We start from the raw sequence: 15,549 nt of genomic DNA on the forward strand, positions 1-15,549 counted from the left end.
GATGATGACTAAACATTATTGGGTTAAAAACCAATTGTATGAGTGATTTGTTTTATTTAGTGTACAGAAAATAATTTAATCACACTAGGCCCAAGAAGCATGAATACAAGCCCAAGAGTGGTTCAGCTTAAACAAAGTATTCATACTATTACTCTTGATCCAAAGATTGAGTGGCTGAACTATAAGAAAGAAGGGAAGGAATTGAATTGGTCCAAGATCAAACCTAAGCCCAAAATTGGTGGTCCATATCCAAATCCAATTTTTCAACTTAGTTTCTAACTAAGTGATTCAATTTTCATTTCACTTGAACCACACCACACCACCGAACCAAACTCTCTCTTCTCTCTCTCTTTTCTTTCACATCACCCACGTGAAGTCTCTGAAGCAAAAGAAAGAAAAAGAAAGCTCTCAGCTAAGGCAAAAATGAAAAACAAAAGCAAGTTACCAAATTCTAGTAAGAAGAGAAAGTCAAATAAGCTAGAGCAAAAAGGAAAAATCTAATTAGAAGGATAAATCACAAAAAGCAGTTTTCACATTTGTGATTCATTGAAGGTAGCTAAAGAAATCCTCAGTGTTGCAAGCACTGATCTGGAAAAATGAGACAATAAAGCTCTGTTGTGGATCAAAGCTCAGAAAAATTACTTGGTGCCAAAGTACAATTGCACGGCTTAGATTCAAAAGACAAGATGACAAAAGAAGAAAGAGAAGATAGAAGGTATGGTTGCATGCACTATCTAATAACTACTTCTACTCTATCTCATCTCTGTAAATGTCGCTGCTACTATTGATTTTGGGAAAGAAGTCAAACAAAGTGCTGAAGACATGTTTCAAGCCTAGAAAGCTTCATTCCTCTATTAAAGGGGTGAACAACCACAGATTAAAGTAAGGAGTGAGAGCACACCATTTAGGTTCCCATAACTTACTGAGCTGTTTATTCTTCTCCTTCATGGTTCTTATTGAATATCTTATTTTCTCAGTCTAGTCTTTCTTTGTTTTCAATGAAAAAAGGCAAGAGATTTAGACTTGGAGAAAAGCCTATGTTTATTTTAGAAATCCTTTGTAAGTTTTTCTATTTTGTTGTCATGATCCTGAGGGGATTCCCTTGCAAGTTGGGTTAACACTTTGCTGTTGAAAGCTAGGGTAAGTTCCTAGTCAAGTCTTGTTTGGGTTAAAAACTGGATTTGTTCCAGATATGATTAGTTAGAATCCTATGGAGAATTGGTGAATGTAACCTTATTGAAAGATAGTGAAATTCCATCATTATTGTGATGGAGACTAGATGTAGGCTGCATTGCACTAAGTAGCCAAACCGGGATATATGACCATGTTACTTTTCCTTCTCTTATCTGTTTATGGTATTGCACTTTAGGAGACAAAATAAAAGCATCTCCTAATTCTTCTATCCAGCTATAATTCACTATAATACACCTTGCTCATAACTCTTTTTTAGCTCCTACTGCATCAAGAGATAAAACCAAAGTGTCTCCGATTTCTTACTCAAAATATCTTATCAGAATCCTAGTTTGAAAGCAAAAAGCAAAAAAGGCCAAGATTCAACCTCCCTTCTCATAGTCACTGATATCCATCAATTGGTATTAGAGCTTGGTCTCAAAGAGATCAAGCTTCATAGCTTGGAGAAAAGATTCGGATGGCCAATAACATGGGATCCAACACAGTGGCTTATACTCTAACTGAAGAGCAATCAAACAACAGACCTCGATTCTTCAACGGAAAAAATTACAACTACTAGAAGAAAAGAATGAAGTTCTTTGTTCAATCAGTATATTACAATCTCTGAAAGATAATCATGAATGGTTCTCAAATTCCAACCAAAACAAGCGCCAATGGTGTTGTTACTCCGAAAACAAAAGCAAAGTGGAATGAAGATGAAAAAAAGGTGGAACTCAATGTCAAGGCAGTCAACATGATAAATTGTGCAATCAGCTTCGAGGAATGCCGAAAGATTTCAAAATGCAAAATAGCAAAGAAAATTTGGGATAAGCTCCATGTTACACATGAGGGCACCACACAAGTAAAGGAAACAAGGATTGACATGCTGAGCAAAGAGTATGAAATATTTTCTATGAAAGAAGGATAGTTAATTGATGTAATGTTTAAGAGGTTCTCTATCATCATTAATAGCTTGAATGCTATGGGGATTACTCATTCTAAACAAGTGCTGGTGAGGAAAGTCCTGAAAAGCCTGACTAAAGAGTGGAAAACTAAGGCTACTGTTATCTCGAAAAGCAATAACTTAAGTCAAATGACCTATGATGAGCTCAGAGAAAAGTTACTAGCTTATGAAATTACTCACATAAAAAATGATGCAAAAAACAAAAAAGTGGCTCTTAAATCTTGTACTGAATCATTGGATGATGAATCCAGTGACTGAGATTATGTTTTTTGCTAGAAAACTTGAAAGAACTTATGTGACAAAAAGAAAGAAGCAAAGGAGGCAGCTCAAAGGAACCAAGAAAGGACATTAGCAAGGTCATTTACCACAACTGTAGAGAAGCAGGACATTACAAATATGACTGTCCCAAACTCAAGAAAGAAGACAAGTCTCAAAGGAAAGATCTAGAAAATGACACTATGGAGGATGAAGAATCGGACAACAACTCTCAAGCATGCTTAATGGCCGACCACAGTCACAATAATGAGGTAATCTTTCTTGAACCCTTTAATGAAGAACTCCATCTTATGATTGATGATCTTATTGAGAAAATAAGAAATTTTCTGAATCAATGCCATGAACTTGAATATGAAAATGACATCTTAAAGGCAAAAAATGCTTTTCTCAAAGAAAATTAAGAGAAGCCGAAACCACAGTTGATCTTGTTGAAAAAAAACAAGTGGCTTAAATTTGAAATCAAAAGTCTTGATGGAAAGCATTCTATTGTTGCCTACTTAAATTGCATTGAAGAAAATGAAAAATTACATAATATGATTAACGGATTAAATCAAGACTTAGCTAAATTTGCCCAAAGTTCTAAAAATTTAGACAAATTATTAGCTAGTCAAAGCTTTATTTGTGAAGGCTTTGGGGTATAAAAGAAAATTTGAATATGTTTTTGAAAAATCATACTTTGAAAATAAAGCCTCAACATCCAAAAATTTGAGCTTTCAAAACCCTAATCACATTAAAAAATCTACAAGCAAAAATTTCTGTCATAGATGTAATAAGTTGGTCGTTAACCGATTTAATATTTCATTTTTGAAAAAAAATGGTGATAAAATTTACAAAGTGATTGGCAAATACAATGTCCTTGGGTAACCAAAAAGGTTTAACATTAAAAGATCCAAAATGATTTGGATACCTAAGGTCACTTAAAGTATTGTGCAGTTTTGCCTAGCATCTAAAAAGAAGAATGACATATGGTACTTGGATAGCGGATGTTCTAGACACATGACCGGAAGATCCACATTCTTCATCAAACTTGACAAATATGATGGAGGCTTTGTGACTTTCGGTGACAATGGAAAAGGAAAGATTGTGGCCGTAGGTAAGGATGGTAAGAGTTTCTCCACCTTCATTAATGATGTATTCTTAGTTGATGGATTGAAACATAATCTTTTAAGCATTAGCCAATTATGTGATTTAGGTTATTTGGTTATTTTCAAAAGATTGGAATGCTTAGTTGTGTGTGAAAATTCTGGTGAAACTATGTTTGTTGTTAAAAGATTCAATAATGTGTATGGATTCACCTTAGAGGAATTAAAAGAATAAAATGTATCATATTTTATTTTCATTGAATCTGAGAAATGGTTATGGCATAAAAAATTAGGACATACTAGCATGTTTCAAATTTCTAAGCTTTTGAAAAAGAATTTGGTTAGAGGTCTTCCAAAGATTAAATTTGACAAAGACGTCACTTGTGATGCTTGATGAACGAATTTTTGTTGGTAAATAATTCACAAATAAATTCTCGTTGCAAGTATAGTTTCTAAACCAACTAAAATCCTTTCATACAAAAAATTGTTTGTCACAAGTAACAAACCCCTAAAAATAATAACCGAAGTATTCAAACCTCGGGTCGTCTCTCAAAGAAATTGCAATAAGATGTTCTTGTTATTGGTTATGAGATGTATAATTTGGGGTTTTGAATAAGGAACAAGAATAGTAAATGGCAAGAAAGTAAATGAACTCAAATGTAAAAAGATCTTGGCAAGGTATGAGAACTAGAAGTCCTATCCTCATTATCTTCATCAATTGTGACAATAATTGTCCATTGCTCCACTTAGTCAACCTCTAACTACGAAGGAAAGTCAAGGTGGAAATAATCAATTTGATTCCTCAAGTCCTAGTCAACTCCTAAGGAAAGACTAGCTTTAGTAAAATTCAAATCAACTAGCAACTTTTAATGATTAATCAACAAAAGAGTTCGATAACTCAAGAATCTCCAATTACTCAACCAAATCCAAGAGGAGAAAAACCTAGCTCATAACTAAAAGAAGCATTTCAAGGAACACATAGAAGGCAATAAAAGTAAAGATCACAAATTGCAAGAATTAAAGAGAGATCTAACTACAAAGGCAAGAAAGCAATAATGGAAGACCAAAGCAAACATGAAAAGACATGGAAATAATAAATTGCATTGAAAAGGAAATGGAGATATACATAAGAATTCATGAACTACAACTAACAATACAAGAGAAGTAGAATGCTACAACTACAAGAGAACCATTAAAGATGAAGAAGGAAAATTAAAGCAAAAAAGAAGAAGTAGAAGAAGTAGATCTAGATCTAAACCTAATCCTAATTCTAGAGAGAAGAGAGAGCTTCTCTCTCTAGAAACTACTCTAAACTACTTCTAAAACTAAACTATGACTAAAAGTATTGATTCCCTTTCAATCCTTGGGTTTAATAGCAGCAGAAGTGAGTTGGATCTGGGCCTGGAAAGCCCAGAATTCGCCCCAAGTGGATTCACTTTAAGTGGGTCACGTGCAAGAACCGACGCGTACGCATGGGTCACTCGTATGCGTCGATGGCATTTTCGTTCCACGCGTATGTGTCATGTACGCGTACACGTCGCCATGCGACTCCAATTCCACGCGTGCGCGTCTGCTACGCTTGCGCGTGGATCTTAGCATCCCAAATCCTTCTTTCTTCCCTGAGTTCTCCACTTGCATGCTTTTCCTCTTCATCCCTTTGATCCATTCCTAGCCTTTCCATCCTGAATTCACTAACAAACACATCAAGGCATCTAGTGGAATCAAAGGTGAATCAAAATTAGCAATTAAGGGCCTAAAAATCATGTTTTCACACTTAAGCACAAATTAGGAGACAATTATGAAAGCATGCTATTTCCTTGAATAAATGTGGGAAAAGTGGATAAAATCCACCTAAATTAAGCACAAAATGTACCACGAAATAGTGGTGCATCAATGCTTGTCAATTGGGCAAACAAACCAAAATCTCTTTTAAGCCCAAGGATGATATCTCAACCAAAAGACCATTAAAAATGCTACATATTGATCTCTTTGGTCCTACTAGGACTCAAAGCTAGGTAGTAAAATACTATGGTTTGGTTGTGGTTGATGATTATACTAGATTTGGATGGGTTCTTTTCTTAACTCATAAGAATGATGCTTTCCTTGCTTTTTCAACCTTATGCAAAAAGATTCAAAATAAAAAAAATTTGAAAATAATTTCCATCAGAAGTGATCGTGGAAACGAATTTGAAAATCAAGATTTTGAATCATTTTGTGATGATTTTGGTATTCCTCATAATTTTTCATGTCCTAGAACACCTCAACAAAATGGGGTTGTTGAAAGGAGAAATAGAAGCCTTCAAGAAATGGCTAGGACAATGCTTTGTGAAAATAAAATTTCAAAATTTCTTTGGGCTGAAGAAGTAAACACTGCTTGTTATATTTTAAACCGCACCATCATTTGAGACGTTTTAAAGAAACACCATATGAGCTTTAGAAAGAAATACCACCCAACCTCAAGTATTTTCATATTTTTTGGATGCAAATTGCTGAGCGGATATCTTATACGCTTTTGGGCATTATTTTCATATAGTTTTTATTATGTTTTATTTAAGTTTTATTATATTTTCATAGGTTTTAGTGAAAAATTCATATTTTTGTATTCTACTTTTAGTTTGTATGTTTTATGATGATTCCAGGTATTTTCTAGCTGAAATTGAGGAGCTTGAGCAAAAGTCTGATTTAGAGACAGAGAAAGTACTGCAGATGCTGTCAAGATCTGACCTCCATGCACTCGAAAGAGCTTTTCTGGAGCTACAGAAGTCCAAATGACGTGCTCTCAACAGCTATGGAATGCTAACATCTAGGGCTTTCTAGAAATATATAATAATTTATAGTTTGCTTCGGAAATAAAGGCTTAAAACTAGCATTTAACGCTAGCCATATGCCCCATTCCGGGCATTCAACGCCCACAAGGGGGTGGCTGGCGTTCAACACCCAAAAGGGGGTCCCTAGCCAGCGTTCAACGCCCTTAAGGGACCCTAGCTCGTGGGAGACACTCAAGCTCAGCCCAAATACTCATAAGTGGGCTCCAGAAGTGGATTTTTGCACTATCAACTTAGTTTATCTTAATTCTATAATCCTTAGTCATTAGATTAATATATATAGACAAGAGTTCACCCTTGTTAAAGGACTCTTGCCCACTTTTACATTTACAATTGTATTTTTCTATCAGCATGAGTCACTAAACCTCCTAGGTTAAGGTTAGGAGCTCTGCTGAGTTTCATGGATTAATAAAAGTACTACTGCTCTATTCAAATTGTGTGTGACTCTATTCTAAGATGTATCTTCGTTCTTCAACCTTATGAATGAGTTGATCCGTGACACTCATCCTCATTCTACATGGGTTTAGTGTGAGTCTGTAACAGGAGATCACTGAACCACAAGCTTGATTATACATCCCTTAGATGGCTAATCCATGACTTTGTTAGGGACTTCTCGAGATACCAGTTCAACCGAGGTATGGGGAGATTAGGGTCCTTGTGGTAGAGGCTAGAACCAAAGACACAACATTCTCTGATCTGGAAGATTCGACCTTATCTGTGGCATTTTGAGTAGGATCATTAAGGCAATGAACTTGATAAATAGAGAATTTGCACCAGTTTGAATTTTTACACTTACAATAACGTCCGTTGCAATTATAGACCAAACCAGCAACCAACTCCCACCATCAAATTTTATATTCAAAAAATGTCATAATTCAATACAAAATAACCAGGAGTTTTTAAGTCCTGGATCGTCTTCCCTAGGAGTTGCAATGAAATGCTCAATTATTGGCTTTGGGGGAAATAAGGGGGTTTTGATTATAAGAGGCAAGAAATTAAAATGGCAAGTAATTAAATGGAAAGCAAGTAAAGGCAATGAAAATGAAAATTAAATGGCAAAAAGAGCTCTTGGCAAGAATTGGAGAATTAAGAATTCCTATCCTAGTTATGGACCACAAACATGGTAATTGTGTATAATTAATCCCAATTAGTCAATCCTAACATCGAGAATTAGTCAAAAGGGCATAATTGATCTCAATCCACAAGTCGTAGCCAACTCTATTAATGGAAGGCTTAGAGCTAGTGGAAACCAAATCAACTAACAATCCTCACACAATGTAGAATGGACATCCACCACTCAAGTTCACCCAATTACCCAATTTCCCAACCAAAAGTGTGAAAAACTAGGCAAAAATCTAACCAAGTATTTTATCAAACACTTGGAAGGTATAAAAGAGAAGCATGGTAAAATAATAAGAGATAATAAAATCTACAACTACCAATAGAAAGAAAACAATAATAACAACCAAATTAAACAAAAAGAAACATAAACATGAATTTCATTAATTAAAATTAAAAGTAACAAAGTGTCATAAACATAAAAGAACAAAGGAAGGGAAATTACAAATAGAATTAAAGAACAAGAGTGCAAGAACAATAAATGGCAAGAAAAAGAAAATGAAAACAAGAATTAAACCTAAATCTAAGAAAGATCTAACCTAATCTACCTTAATTCTAGAGAGAAGGGAGAGCTTCTCTCTCTAGAATATAACCTAAAGCATGTTTCTAATCTACCCTAATTGCTCTCCACTTAACATGGAGTGATACCCCTTTGACATAGCACTAAATCAACTTCAGAGAGTCTAAAACTGGGCTCTGGAGGCCCAGAAATCACCCCAGCATTTTTCTTTAAGTGGGTCATGTTCTGGGACCTGTGCGTATGCACAAAGTTGTGTGCGTACGCACACTTGCTGATCTTTCACTTGTGTGTATGCACAGATTGTCGTGCGTACGCACACATGCTGTTGTGCTTCTTGTGCGTACGTGATGAGCGGATAATTTATACGCTTTTTGGCATTGTTTTCAGGTAGTTTTTAGTAGGTTCTAGCTACTTTTTAGTATGTTTTTATTAGTTTTTAGGCACAATTCATATTTCTGGACTTTACTATGAGTTTGTGTGTTTTTCTGTGATTTCAGGTATTTTTTGGCTGAAATTGAGGGAGCTGAGCAAAAATCTGATTCAGGCTGAAAAAGGACTGCTGATGCTATTGGATTCTGACCTCTCTGCACTCAGAATGGATTTTTTGGAGCTACAGGAGTACAATTGGCGCGCTCTCAATTGGGTTGGAAAGTAGACATCTAGGAATTTTCAGCAATATATAATAGTCTATACTTTGCTCGAAGATAAATGACGTAAACTGGCGTTTAACGCCAGTTCTATGTTGCATTCTGGCGTTAAATGCCAGAAACAGGTTACCAATTGGAGTTAAACGCCCAAAACAGGTTACAACCTAACGTTTAACTCCAGAAACAGCCCAGGCACTTGAGAAGCTCAAGTCTCAGCCCTAACACACACCAAGTGGGCCCCAGAAATGGATTTCTGCACCATCTATCTTAGTTTACTCATTTTCTGTAAACCTAGGTTACTAGTTTAGTATTTAAACAACTTTTAGAGATTTATTTTGTACCTCATGACATTTTAGATCTGAACTTTGTACTTTTTGATGGCATGAGTCTCTAAACTCCATTGTTGGGGGTGAGGAGCTCTGTAGCGTCTCGATGAATTAATGCAATTATTTCTGTTTTCTATTCAAACACGCTTGTTTCTATCTAAGATGTTCATTCGCACTTAAATATGAAGAAAGTGATGATCTGTGACACTCATCACCATTCTCAACCTATGAATGCGTGCCTAACAACCACCTCCGTTCTACATTAGAATGAATGAGTATCTCTTCGATTCCTTAATCAGAGTCTTCGTGGTATAAGCTAGAATCCATTGGCAGCATCCTTGAGAATCTAAAAAGTCTAAACCTTGTCTGTGGTATTCCGAGTAGGATTTAGGGATTGGATGACTGTGACAAGCTTCAAAGTCGCGAGTGTTGGGCATAGTGACAGACGCAAAAGGATCAATGGATCCTATTCCGACTTGATCGAGAACTGACAGATGATTAGCCATGCGGTGACAGCACATTTGGACCATTTTCACTGAGAGGACGGATGGTAGCCATTGACAACGGTGATCCACCAACACACAGCTTGCCATAGAAGGAACCTTGTGTGCGTGAAGAAGATGACAGTAGGAAAGCAAAGATTTAGAAGACAAAGCATCTCCAAATCTCCAACACTTTCTCCATTACTGCGTAACAATTACTCATTTCATGCTCTTTCACTTTTTACAATTGAAACTAAAGAACCCTATTGGTATCTTGACTAAGAATAATAAGATAACCATAGCTTGCTTCAAGCCAAGAATCTCCATGGGATCGACCCTTACTCGCGTAAGGTATTACTTGGACGACCCAGTGCACTTGCTGGTTAGTTGTGCGGAATTACATAGTGTGAGTGTAATTTTCGTGTACCAAGTTTTTGGCACCATTGCCGGGGATAGTTCGAGTTTGAACAACTGACGGTTTATCTTGTTACTTAGATTAGGAAAAATTTGTCTTTTTGGTTTAGAGTCACTAGAATTGCATCTTTTATTATTCCTTTTAAATTTTTTTTTTCAAAAATATTATTTTTCTTTATTAATTGTTAGTTTTTCATTGAGTCTAGTTGCATGTTTTAAGTTTGGTGTCCTTTGTGTTTTTGTCATAAAAAATATAGTTTTTATCTGTTCAATCCTTGCATTGGTTAAATGTGTCTATTTTCTTGGGAATAGTTGCCCCTTTGAGTTTTCCTTTTTTTAAAATCTTTTTCAAAAATAAATTTTCTTTGATTAAATCTTGTGCCAAACTTTAAGTTTGGTGTTCTCTTGTTAATTTTTTTTTTAATTTTCAAAAATTTTATTGTGGTTTTCTAAAAATTTTAAGTTTTGTGTTCTATCTTTTGTTCTTGGTGTTCTTGTGAGTCTTCAAGGTGTTCTTGAGTCTTCTTTGTGTTTTGATCTTAAAATTTTTAAGTTTGGTGTGCATTGGTATTTTCCCTCCAAAATTTTCGAAAACAAGGAGCATTGGATTTAAAAATTTCAAATCTTGTGTCTTTTGTGTGTTTTTCTCTTTCATCATAAAATTCAAAAATAAAAAATATATTTTCTAACTATTTTTAAGCAATTATTCCGAAATTTCTCATAAAATTTCAGATTTCAATTTCAAAATTTTTCAAAATCTTATCCTTTTAAGATTTTTTTTAAAAAATAACATCTTTTTCAAAAATATCCTAACCACTTTCTCTCTCCTCACCTTTTCGAAAATCTTCATAAAATATTTTTCAAATTTTTTTATTTTTATTTTTATTTTTTTAATTTGTTTATTTTAGTTTTTATTTTATTTTATTTTATTATTTTGGAAATTGTTTTTCTTATATAATAAAATAAATAAAATAAATCCACGTCATCTCCCTTTCTCCATCATGGACCTACGTGGAAATGAACAATCCAGAAGGACTCTGGGGTCATATGCTAACCCCACTACTGCTTCCTATGGGAGTAGTATCTGTATACTCTCCATCGGAGTCAGTAGTTTTGAGTTGAATCCTCAGCTCATTATCATGGTGCAACAAAGTTGCCAGTATTCTGGTTTTCCACAGGAAGAACCTACAGAGTTTCTGGCACAGTTTTTACATATTGCTGACACAGTACATGATAAGGAATTAGATCAAGATGTCTACAGATTTTTACTGTTTCCATTTGCTGTAAAAGACCAAGCTAAGAGGTGGTTAAATAACCAACCTAAGGCTAGCATAAGGACATTGAAACAGCTGTCAGAAAAATTCCTGAATCAATATTTCCCTCCAAAACAGATGACACAGCTAAGGCTAAGTATCCAAGGCTTTAAACAAGGAGATAATGAATCCCTTTATGATGCCTAGGAGAGATACAGAGAGATGCTAAGAAAACGCCCCTCTGAAATATTTTCAGAGTGGGTGCAGTTAGACATCTTCTATTATGGGCTTACAGAGAAAGCTCATATTTCTCTAGACCACTCAGCTGGTGGATCTATCCACATGAGAAAGACAATTGAAGAAGCTCAAGAGCTCATTGATACAGTTGCCAGAAATAAGCATCTGTACCTAAGTAGTAAACCTTCCACGAAAGAAGAGGCTAAAACAGTAACTGCTGAACTCAGTCCTACAGAACAAGTTACTGAATTCAATCAGCAATTAGATTTTCTAACAAAATAGCTAGCCGAATTCAAGGAGATATTGCAAGACACAAGACTGGCTAATATGAATATGGAGTTGCAGTTGAAGCAAACAAAATAGCAATTATCAAAACAAATAACAGAAGAATGCCAAGTAGTTCAATTAAGAAGTGGGAAGACATTAAATACCTCACTTTAAGGCAACAAAAAGCCAAGAAATGAACAAACTGCTACCCAAAATCTCTCTGAGGACAGTAAGAGCCCAGAGAGGAATAATTCTAGTGCTCAAACGCAAGAAAAGGGTGGAGAGCTGGCGTTAAACGCCCAACCCATGCTCAGTTCTAGCGTTCAAACGCCAGAAATAGGCAAGGTGTTGGCATTGAACGCCCAAAGAAAGCTCAATTCTGGCATTCAGATGCTAAAAATAGGTAAGGAGTTGGCGTCTAACGTCACTCCAGCTTCCACCCCTGGCATTCAAATGTCAGTGGGGGATCAGACACATACAAGTGCTGATAGCAACCCCTCTAAAAAAGCTTCTCAACCAACATCTGTAGGCAATAAACCTGCAGCAACTACGGTTGAGGAATACAAAGCTAAAATACCTTATCCTCAGAAACTCCGCCAAGCAGAATAGGATAAGCAATTTACCCGCTTTGCAGACTATCTCAGGATTCTAGAAATAAAGATTCCGTTTGCAGAGGCACTTGAGCAAATACCCTCTTATGCTAAGTTCATGAAAGAGATCTTAAGTCATAAGAAGGATTGGAGAGAAACTGAAAAAGTTTACCTCACTGAAGAATGCAGTGCAGTCATTCTGAAAATCTTACCAGAGAAGCTTAAGGATCCCGGAAGCTTTATGATACCATGCACATTAGAGGGTACTTGTACCAAGAAAGCTCTATGTGATCTTAGAGCAAGTATCAACCTAATACCTGCATCTACTATCAGAAAGCTTGGTTTGACTGAAGAAGTCAAACCAACCTGGATATGTCTCCAACTTGCTGATGGCTCTATTAAATACCCATCAGGTGTGATTGAAGAATGATTGTCAAGGTTGTGCCATTTGCCTTTCCCACTGACTTTGTGGTGCTGGAAATGGAGGAGCACAAGAGTGTAACTCTCATTCTAGAAAGACCTTTCCTAGCAACTGAACGAACACTCATTGCCGTCCAAAAAGGGGAATTAACCCTGAGAGTCAATAAGGATAAGTTTAAGTTGAATATTGTCAAAGCTATGCAGCATCCAGACACCCCAAACGACTGCATGAGCTTTGATATTATTGACTCTCTGGTGAAAGAGGTCAATATGTCTGAGTGTCTCGAATCAGAGCTAGAGGATATCTTTAAAGATTCTCAGCCCGATCTGGAGGAATCAGAGAGAATAATAGAACCTCTGAAAATCCCTCAGGAAGAAGAGAAACCTCTTAAACCCGAGCTCAAACCATTACCACCATCCCTGAAATATGCATTTCTGGGAGAAGGTGATACTTTTCCTGTAATCATAAGCTCTACCTTAGAGCCACATGAAGAGGAAACACTAATTCAAGTGCTAAGGACACACAAGACAGCTCTTGGGTGGTCCATCAGTGATCTTAAGGGCATTAGCCCAGCCAGATGCATGCACAAGATCCTATTGGAGGATGATGCTAAGCCAGTGGTTCAACCACAGAGGCGGCTGAATCCAGCCATGAAGGAGGTGGTGCAGAAGAAGGTCACTAAATTACTAGAGGCTGGGATTATTTATTCTATTTCTGATAGCCCCTGGGTAAGCCCTATCCAAGTCGTCCCTAAGGTGGCATGACAGTGGTTCATAATGAAAAAAATAAACTGGTTCCTACAAGAACAGTTATAGGGTAGCGTATGTGCATTGATTACAGAAGGCTCAATACCGCTACCAGAAAGGATCATTTTCCTTTACCATTCATAGACCAGATGCTAGAAAGACTAGCAGGTCATGAACACTACTGCTTCCTGGATGGATATTCAGGTTATAATCAAATTGCAATAGATCCCCAGGATCAAGAGAAAACAATATTCACATGTCCATCCGGAGTATTTGCATACAGAAGGATGCCATTTGGTCTGTGCAATGCACCTGCAACCTTTCAAAGGTACATGCTCTCTATTTTCTCTGATATGGTGGAAAATTTTCTGGAAGTCTTCATGGATGACTTTTCAATATTTGGAGACTTATTCAGCTCCTGTCTTGACCATCTAGCACTTGTTCTAAAGAGGTGCCAAGAGACTAACCTGGTTTTAAACTAGGAGAAATGGCACTTTATGGTGACTGAAGGAATTGTCCTTGGGCACAAAATTTTGAACAAGGGAATAGAGGTGGATCAAGCTAAGGTAGAGGTAATTGAAAAATTACCACCACCTGCCAATGTTAAGGCAATCAGAAGCTTTTTGGGGCATGCAGGATTCTATAGGAGGTTTATAAAAGATTTTTCAAAAATCGCCAAACCTCTGAGTAATCTGCTAGCTGCTGACATGCCATTTATCTTTGATAAGGAGTGTCTACAGGCGTTTGAGACTCTAAAAGCTTAGCTGGTCATAGCACCAGTCATCTCTGTACCAGACTGGATATTACCATTTGAATTAATGTGTGATGCCAGTGATCATGCCATTGGTGCAGTGTTGGGACAGAGGCATGACAAGCTTCTGCACGTCATTTATTATGCCAACCGTGTTCTAAATGATGTATAGAAGAACTATACAACCACAGAAAAGGAATTGCTTGCAGTGGTTTATGCCATTGATAAGTTCAGATCCTATTTAGTAGGATCAAAAGTGATTGTGTACACTGACCATGCTGCTCTTAAATATCTACTCACAAAGCAGGATTCAAAACCCAGGCTCATAAGATGGGTGTTGCTTCTGCAAGAGTTTGATATAAAAATAAGAGACAGAAAAGGGACAGAGAACCAAGTAGCAGATCACCTGTCCTGAATAGAACCAGTAGAAGGGATGTCCCTTCCTCTTACTGAGATCTCTGAAACCTTTCCGGATGAGTAACTTTTTGCCATTCAGGAAACACCATGGTTTGCAGAGATTCATAATAGTGACTCTGACAAAAAATTAACTGTTAATGGGCAAAGAGTCAAGCATTATCTTGAAGGCAATGTTGAGCAAGAAAGCTCAAGACTGAGACTGGATTAAAGCTCAGTAATAGTCCAGCTAAAGACATTAAAGAAGTGCTTATTGGGAGGCAACCCATCTTTATTTATCTATATTTCTATTGTTCTCTCATGTTTTTATTAGGTTTATGATCATGTGGAGTCACAAAAATATTGCAAAAATTAAAAACAGAATAAAAAATAGCAGAAGAAAAAGCACACCCTGGAGAAAGAACTGTCTGGCGTTTAAACGCCAGAAACGTGCATCTGTCTGGTGTTTAACGCGAGAAACAAGCACCAAGCTGGCATTTAACGCCAGCAACAAGCATCAGGCTGGCGTTAAATGCCAGAAACAAGCTGCAGTCTGGCGTTAAACGCCAGGATTGCATACAGAGGGTGTTTTACACGCCTAAAAGATGCAGGGATGAGAAATCCTTGACACATCAAGATCTGTGGACCCCACAGAATCACCTCAGGATCTGTGGACCCCACAGGATCCCCACCTACCCCACTCCTCTCTTCTTCATTCTCACACAACACTACCCTCTCTCCTCCCCCTTGACCGAAACCCACACCTCTCTCCCTCTTCTCCATATCTTCTTCCTCTTCTTCTATTCTTTCTTCTTTTGTTCGAGTGCGAGCAACATTCTAAGTTTGGTGCGATAAAAGCATAGCTTTTTCTTTTTCCATAACCATTTATGGCACCTAAGACCGGAGAAACCTCTAGAAAGAGGAAATGGAAGACAAAAGCTTCTACTTTCGAGTCATGGGAGATGGAGAGATTCATCTCAAGGGTCCATAGCTCAGTAGTAGAGCACTTGACTGCACATCAAGAGAGCCCACTCATGGACATCAACAAGAGCATGAGGAATTCTCT

The sequence above is a fragment of the Arachis hypogaea genome, chromosome 5, assembly GCF_003086295.3.
Source record: "Arachis hypogaea cultivar Tifrunner chromosome 5, arahy.Tifrunner.gnm2.J5K5, whole genome shotgun sequence".
Classification (NCBI taxonomy): Eukaryota; Viridiplantae; Streptophyta; class Magnoliopsida; order Fabales; family Fabaceae; genus Arachis; species Arachis hypogaea.